This window comes from Tarenaya hassleriana, unplaced genomic scaffold (genome assembly GCF_000463585.1).
Source record: "Tarenaya hassleriana unplaced genomic scaffold, ASM46358v1 Cleome16, whole genome shotgun sequence".
Lineage (NCBI taxonomy): Eukaryota > Viridiplantae > Streptophyta > Magnoliopsida > Brassicales > Cleomaceae > Tarenaya > Tarenaya hassleriana.
Window position 1 is genome coordinate 2,584,981 of NW_010965019.1, and position 9,456 is coordinate 2,594,436.

Genomic DNA, 9,456 nt, shown 5'->3' on the forward strand with positions numbered 1-9,456 from the left:
GGGTTTTAGAACCAGTACCCTTTAGTTTCCTTAGGGTAACCCACAAATATGCATTTATCAGATTTAGCGGATAGCTTATCAGAAGCCAGACGTTTCACATAAATGTCGCATCCCCAAATCTTCATAAATGCTAACCTGGGACGCTTCCCAGTCCATATCTCATATGGTGTCTTCTGAACCGACTTTGTTAGACAGTTGTTCAGTATAAGCGCAGCCGTTTCCAGAGCGTAGCCCCAGAAGGATTTAGGAAGATCGACCTGACTCATCATAGACCGTACCATATCTAATAAGGTTCGGTTCCTCCTCTCGGATACACCATTCCACTGTGGCGTTTCAGGTGAAGTCAGCTGTGAGACAATCCCACAATCTGCCAAATAGTCAGTGAACTCTTGGCTCATATATTCGTCACCTCGATCAGATCGAAGCAACTTGATCGTCTTGCCTAGTTGGTTCTGTACCTCGTTTCTGAAAATCTTGAACAATTCAAGTGTTTCAGATTTATGTCTCATCAAGTAGACATAACCGTACCTACTGAAATCATTAGTAAAAGTAACAAAGTACAGATAACCTCCTCTAGCGGGTGAGCTCATAGGACCGCATACATCACTATGTATGAGTTCTAACAACTCTGTAGCCCTTTCTCCTTTTCTAGTAAAAGGATATTTTGTCATCTTGTCCATCAAACAAGAATCGCACGGTTCGATTGATTCATAATCAAAAGAATCAAGAAATCAATCAGATTGAAGTTTCGCTATGCGTTTCTCATTGATGTGACCAAGTCGACAATGCCAGAGATAGGTCGGGTTTAAGTCGTTCGGCTTAAACCGCTTGGTACTAATGCTATAGATCGAACTGTGTCCAGACGGTTTATCATCCAAAATATAAAGGCCATTAAACAGGTAACCATTACCATAAAATAATGCGCCTCTATAAATAGATAAAGTTTTGTTCTCAATGACAAAACGAAAACCATCAGAATCCAAACATGAAATCGAAATAATATTCCTGCTAATGGCAGGTACAAAATAACAATCATGTAATCCTAACACAAGTCTAGAAGGTAAAGTAAGATCATAAGTTCCGATGGTCAACGCAGCAACTCTTGCTCCATTCCCGACGCGGAGATCCACTTCTCCCTTCGCTAGCTGCCTACTTCTTCTCAGGCCCTGCACATTTCCACAAATGTGTGAGGCACATCCGGTATCTAATACCCATGATGTAGAAGTGAACAAATTAGCCTCTATAACGAAGATACCTGAAGATGAAGCTTCTGCAAGCTTCTTCTTCTTTAGATCTTCTAGGTAGAGTTTGCAGTTTCTACACCAATACCCAATAGCATGGCAGAAATGGTACTCCCCCTTCTCAGCCTTAGACTTAGGCTCGGCGGCAACAATTGCTTTCTTGCCCTTGCTTTTCTTGCTCTTGGAACGCTTCCTTTTGTTGGAACTCCTTCCAACCACTAGGACACTCTTTTCGACTTTGATGTTCTGCTCGGCCGACCGCAACATCCCATGTAGCTCGGTCAAGTCCTTCTTCATCCCATACATGTTATAGTTCATGACAAACTGGTCAAAACTATCCGGCAGGGATTGAAGAACTAGGTCTACTGCCAATTCACGACTAACCTCCAACCCTAGTATGTCAAGATCCTCTAGATAACCCTTCATCTTGAGGATATGAGTACTCACTGGTGAACCATTGGTCATCTTACAGTTGACAAGGTTCTTAAGGACGTTAAATCGTTCGACCCTCGCCTGTTCCTCGAACATAGTCCTGAGATGCTCGATCATCTGGAAGGCATCAGTTCCTTCGAGTTGTTTCTGCAACTCACCCGACATAGATCCGAGCATCAGACAGGTCACGTCCAGGTTGTCATTAATGTGCTTATGGTAAGCATCTCTGACAGCCCTGGGCGCATTGGCCGCTGGCTCATCCTTAGGGACGGCTTCTTCCAGCACGTAGAGCTTCTGCTCATGCCTGAGAACAATTCTCAAGTTGCGGTACCAGTCGAGAAAGTTTCCACCAGTGAGCCTCTCCCGATCCAGGATGGATCGCATGGAGAGATTAGCCAGATTACCTGCAGCAGTCATATTCTGCAGAAAAAGACACACAAACAGACAGAAAACATGCAAGTCGCTTAGTACACATACTATCACAGATAATAAATGCAATATGACAGGCTCCCACTAAGAAAAACACCCTCAATGAGTTTCTAAGTGAGTTAGGATCCATATTTCACATATTTTTGAGTCAGCTAGGGTATGACGCTAAAAAACATGTTATTTAGGTAGACAACGTATTGTCAATCATATCATATATGATTCCTAGATGAGTATGGGATAGTGATACGCTATCACTGCATGTTCCTCATCTCATCCTTACCATTAGGTCCAAGTCCGACTTGATAACCCAATTCAAACTCAACCATATTCGAGCTATGAGAATCACGATTTCTCCATACTGCCTCACCAAGATAATCAGGCACGCTCAGCTAGGGGATGACCCGTAACCATGACGATCGAGGCCTTGACAGTTGCTCTACTAATGGGCGGTAATAGCTTGAGATTATTCATGAGGAAAAAGACAAAATTTCGGACTTGAGAAGTGTCTGAGGTCCAGTCCGGAGCTGACCAGAATCTGGTCCGCCTCACTGACCTTGGTCAGCTTCTCTGGTCCGTCGAACTATCCGTTTTAAGAAAAAAATCTGAGCTTGGTCCGGGGCTGACCAAACTTGGTCAGCTCCGGACCAACTCAGTCTTCTCCTGCTCCGAGCTGACCTGGAACCGGACTCAGTTCAAAACTAAGCTTGATCCGGGGCTGACCAAACTTGGTCAGCTCCAGACCAAGTCAGTCCGTTTCCTGTCCTCCGAGCTGACCAGAACGTGGTCCAGAGTCTGATCTGTCTGCTGGTCCGGTTGACCAACACTTGGTCCGGCTGACCGCGGACAGATCAGATTCGGGACAGAATTTTCGGGCTTCGAAATTAGGATTTCGCCTCAATTTCGTCGCACCGTTAACCCCTCCCAGACTCCGTACCATCCATGCATCATTCAACAATCACAAATATCATTAAACATGCATAGATTCAATGATTACATGCAATTTAACGATTAAAATCATGCAATCATACAACAAGCACGACGATATACAGAGAACCAGGCTCTGATACCACTGTTGGGTTATCTACGGGTTCTTAGCATGCAATCAAATCGATCTAGGGTTTGGTTTACTAGGTTTCATGCAGCGGAAGAAAGATCTAAACCTAGCCAAACGTCACACGCAAACCAAACTTGCAAAACCCGAAAGATCGTGTATATCACCGAGGGAATTGTTACTTACCTCGTTCTCAATGAAACTTGAAGTTTATTTCGATCCGGGGCCTGTTCTAAATCACCTAGGACTGAAGTTACAGTCCCTCTACATGTATCCACACCGACGGGAAGGATTCCAAACGATTTGGAACGAATCTGCTAGGATTAGTGAAGAAAAGGGTAACTCAAGAGACGAGATCTAATCTCGGAACAATAGAAATCGAAGAGAACAGGTTCTCTAGGGTTCTGGCATGTTTCTCTGAGTTTTAGGTCGGCCTCAATTAAGTTTGAACGAAATCTCAAACTTAAATAAGATTAGAAAATCCTAAAATCGAATTTGTTGGGTTATCTATGGGTTCCTAGCATGCGATCATATCGATCTAGGGTTTGGTTACTAGGTTTCATGCAGCAGAAGAAAGATCTAAACCTAGTCAAACGTCACACGCAACCAAACTCGCAAAACCCGAAAGATCGTTTATATCATCGAGGGAATCGTTACTTACCTCGTTCTCGATGAGACTTGAAGTTTATTTCGATCCGGGGCCTGTTCTAAATCACCTAGGACTGAAGTTACAGTCCCTCTACACGTATCCACACCGACGGGAATGATTCCAAATGATTTGGAACGAATCTGCTAGGATTAGTGAAGAAAAGGGTAACTCAAGAGACGAGATCCAATCCCGGGACAATAGAAATCGAAGAGAACAGGTTCTTTAGGGTTCTAGGATGTTTCTCTGAGTTTTAGGTCGGCCTTAATTAAGTTTAGACAAAATCCCAAACTTAAATAAGATTAAAAAACCCTAAAATCGAATTTTGGAAAGTTTCCCAGATCCAGGTCCACCGGACCAGGAGCTTGGTTCGGCGGACCAGGAGCTTGGTCCGGCGGACCAGGCTTAGTCCGACGCTCGCGGACCGGCTGACTTGAAGGCTTGGTCCGGCGGACAACGTGTGGTCAGCTCCGGACCAAGTCCCTTCTTGGTCTTTCCGGTCCGCCTGGCTTCTGTCTCGGTCCGTCTGACCCACTGTCTGGTCAACTTGGTCAGCTCGGGACCAACGCACTGAAAACTTCTTTTCGTGCTCGTTTCGGTCAAATCTCGTTTCTATTCTTCGTATTCTTCACGTATAAGTCCATCTCTATTGGTGTGTGACCCTGTAGGCCCATTCTAAGTGGTAGTGACTTTAGGAACCTTTCCCGAACCACAAGTCATGGTTAGCCTCTAGCAAGACGCCATGACCACCCACTTAGAATTGAGTTAGAGATGATCTAACCAAGGCATTAACAGCTCGAATTCTGATCCTTTGTCTCACGATATCATATGTTGAACAAGGGCATGGTTTGAGCCACCCTTCAAGTTCAACCGCTTTCTCGTCTTGGTAAATCGACTAGTAAAATAGATGCAACTTCATCTATAGCGTGGCCACGCGTTTTCACAGTCCGACTTCCACGAGGGGGCCCAGCGATATCTCTCCCGTTAAGGAGGTGACAAGTCCCATATTGCATGTCTACTATCTCCATATGATTCGTGAACGTATCTGATCAACGCCGTTATAATCATCCGTGTTAATGCAAGGAAAGAGCACCAAGAGAAGATTCAACATTTAGAAGATCTCAAACAAAAAGGAAACAGGTCAATGTGAAGAAATGGAAGGAACAACCAGTAAGGGAATGATTGCAAGAGAAAAAGAAACATGTCATTGAAGAAAAATGGAAAGGTCAAGCAAAAAGAATAAAGTCCAAGAAAAAGGAAAAGAAGATATTGAGCAAAATATTGGAAACAAGAAGAGGAGCTTTGCATAAATACAAGACGTGGGAGATACAGAAAGGTATCCCAGCAGAACAGAAAAAGAGAGAAAAGAGCAAACGAGCTGGAGAATCATAGGTGTGGGAAACACGGGTGAGTGATACTTGAGAGAGAGTGAAGTGCATCTGAGGGGGAGCCTTCAAAAACAGGCGAACCTCTCAAAGGGCCTAGACGAGTCTAGGGTTGCACAGGGTGTGCGAGGCACACATAGTGTATGGACTGATAGAATTCATGTTGTAAGGGGGAACAAACTCAGGGGGAGTTGTGTTCTTGGGATGGATTAGACTCGAACAAAAAAGAGTTGTAATTCATGTTCTTTACAAATGAATAGAATCAGTTGGGAAGTTTTTGAAAGCAATATCGTGTGAGTTTTACTTTTTCAATCCGGTTAAAGACGACGTTTGATGCAGTCAAGACACGTCACTCCTCATATCAGATACTCTAGACATCTCAGATATGAGGATCCATAAACGAACCGCTGTATGAGATTCAAGTCATGACTCTGTCCATGTGACAATCTCATGCGGGTCATCCAGTCACTCGTTCACAACGAGTACCCATGATTGTGATCTACATCCAATGTGTTGATCACACCTCATGCTAGTCTTGATTCAACATTGTTCCTACAATGATGACTGACTAGGGAGTTTAGAATCATTCTCTAATGATTCAAGGATGCCGAAATACAACAAACATGCTAATCGTATAACAGATAAATGATGCATTCATAAATCAATGAATCAATACAAAGTAAAATGTCATATCATGGATCATCCTAGAGCATTACAACCAACAGAATTATGGAAATTTTCCAAATCCCGGTCCGCCGGACCAGGAGCTTGGTCCGGCGGACCAAGCTTAGTCCGAGGCTTGCGGACCGCCTGACCTGAAGGCTTGGTCCGGCGGACCACGCGTGGTCAGCTCCGGACCAAAACCCTTCTTGGTCAGCTCAGTCCGACGCATCTTTTCTCAGTCCGCCTGTTCCAGAGTCTGGTCCGGGGCTGACTAATTCTTGGTCAGCCGGACCAGACCTGGACAGATGACCGCGGACCGAGCTTCCGGACCTCTTGGACTGACCAAACTTGGTCCGGGGCTGACCAAACGTGGTCAGCTCCGGACCAACGTACTAAAAACTTCTTTTCGTGCTCGTTTCGGTCAAATCTCGTTTCCATTCTTCGGATTCTTCACATATAAGTCCATCCCTAATGATGTGTGACCCTGTAGGCCTATTCTAAGTGGCAGTGACTTTGGGAACTGATACGTGTGTACCGAGTCTAGAATTTATAACCCGATTCACAACTCACCGCAAGGATACGGATCGTCGTAACACGGGGTCGAACACGAGGACCGGTTGCTAAATCCAAATCTAGATCGAAAATAGATCAAAGCAAGCAAGCAAGTGATGGTGGAAATATGTAGAATCAATGGTAAGCAATATAAGAAAGTAAATAAAAACGAGTGACCTATCAAACAAGGATGACTGCGGGCGTCGGGATCGTATTCGCGTGTATGGGTATATGCTAAGCATGCATGAATAACGATTATGACTTGTATTCGGGAATCATCAAGCAACAAAGATAGAGAATTCACCTCTCGGTCTACTAACTCACTATCTACAGAGTAACTCGTCAATCTCTCGATCTATTCAAGTTAACCCTAGGTGCATGAAGAACGCTATCATCAACCCTAGATCGATTAAACCATATCTCTATGTGAATAATACGATCTATCCTATTGATTTTGATTCGAAACAAACCCATATCTCTATGTGGTTCAGAATCCAAGATAATTGATCAAGGGGTTAGCAAACATCAATCCAATAAAAGTGCAAATCAATAGAACCGAATCAAATCAAAACCGAAATCCAAGTTAGGGTTCAAACATACCCAAAACACATACGAATCCCTAACCCATAGTCATGGATCTACTCAAGGTTCATGGAAAATAATAGAAAGAACAGAGAAAAAGAGATAAAAGAAGGGATAGAAAAGCTCATGTTGATGTCTAGTCTTCACGATCGAATCCTCCTTCTTCTTCCCGAAATCCCGTGAACTTCTATTCTTCTCTCACCAAAAGCTCTCCAAAAGTATGTATCTAAGTGTTCTCTCTCCGGTTCCCCCCTTCTAGGACGTGGTTAGGGCTCTTTTTATAACCCTAGGGTGGCTCCCAAGAGTTCTAATCCCATTCCAATGCTGAAAATCGCGAATTAGGGTTTCTGGTTGGATCCGGACCGATTCCAGGTGGATCCGGACCGGATCCAGATTCCTGGGGTCGAATTCTGCGTCCTTGATCCGGACCGGATCCAGTTGGATCCGGCCCTGCGCTGGCAGTTTTCTGGCCTTCACGATTTCGCTCGTAACTTTCTGCTCCAGTGTCGGATTTACGCGATTTTGGTGTCTACGCGAAGCTCTTGAAGTGCTCTTTCCAATGGTATAAGTCTCACACGATTTTAACCTCTGTAGAGAAAGTTATTGATGTCGCAACATGAGTATCTCATCCGGACTTCTCCTTTAACGCTCCAATTAGTTCCTTTTCGAGTCCAATCATCTCCGAAACCTGTAACTCTGCAAAACTAGAGCACAACCGGGTTTTGTATCCTAACACGCCTAGAATACCTATGAATGCATGTGATTATCCTATAAAACTTAGACAAACTCTCATCAAAATATAGAGAAGAATAGGAGTTATCAGGAACCTTTCCCGAACCACAAGTCTTGGTTAGCCTCTAGCAAGACGCCATGACCATCCACTTAGAATTGATAGAGATGATCTAACCAAGGCATTAACAGCTCGAATTCTGATCCTTTGTCTCACAATATCATAAGTTGAACAAGGGCATGGTCTGAGCCACCCTTCAAGTTCAACCGCTTTCTCATCTCGGCAAATCGACTAATAAAATATATGCAACTTCATCTATAGCGTGGCCACGCATTTTCATAGTCCGACTTCCCACGAGAGGGCCCAGCTATATCTCTCCTGTTAAGGAGGTGACAAGTCCCATATTGCATGTTTACTATCTCCATATGATTCGTGAACGTATCTGATCAACGTCGTTATAATCATCCGGTTAAAGACGACGTTTGACGCAGTCAAGACACGCCACTCCTCATATTAGATACTCTAGACATCTCAGGTATGAGGATCCAAGAACGAACCGCTGTATGAGATTCAAGTCATGACTTTGTCCATGTGACAATCTCATGTGGGTCATCCAATCACTCGTTCACAACGAATACCCATGATTGTGACCTGCATCCAATGCATTGATCACACCTCATGCTAGTCTTAATTCATCATTGTTCCCACAACGACGACTGACTAGGGAGTTTAGAATCATTCTCTAATGATTCAAGGATGCCGAAATACAACAAACATGCTAATCGTATAACGGGAAAAATAATGAATTCATAAATCAACGAATCAATACTCAGTCAAATGTCATATCACGGATCATCCTAGAGCATTACAACCAACATTTTCTTGATGATTTCCGTCGTGGTCGGTATCTGTCTTTGCCGTAGAACCGACATTGCATCAGATCTGAATCATCTTTCTAGAAAATCATACAGTTGTTCTCGCATACATCAATCTTCTGATACGGTAGACCCAACGTCCGCATTAAACTCTTAGTTTCATAATAAGATTCAGGTGCAGTGTTACCTTTTGGGAGATAATGTTTAAACATCTGGGTGAAACCGTCCATACACCTTTCTGAAAGATTATAATCTGTCTTCATATTCATCAACTGTGAAGATAATGATAACCTTGAAAGACCTTGGACACATCCATCGTATATCACCGTATTCGTCGTATGAAGCATACCATAAAACCTTTTTGCTTCTACATTGGGTTCCACCTCCATGTGGGGCGATGGAACGATATTGGAAAATGCATCACTCACCATTTCCGTGTATGGATTCCTTATTTCTTCTCCAAATGTCATCTCCGACGTCGTATTATTGATTTCTTCATATCCAACCATATGTACATCTTGTGATGATGATGATGTATCATAGGTTTCTTCACGTGCAAGCCAAACAAAATAATTCGGCATAAAACTTTTACGATATAAGTGATTCCACACTTCACTCAAACTCCGCCATTTTTTATTCTGGCACTTTACACACGGACAAGGCAGCTTTTCGCTCTCCAAATACGACAGATTTGACATGGCAAACGACATAAAATTTTGCAACCCTTCTTCATATTGTTTTGAGATTTGATTCGTAATAGAATCAATTCTTTCATACATCCATTGTCGAGAATAAAAAGACATTTTTTTGTCACTTTCTATTTTTTTTCCTTTGCCATGGAGACTCCATCGCGTGGTTGTTAAATAGATT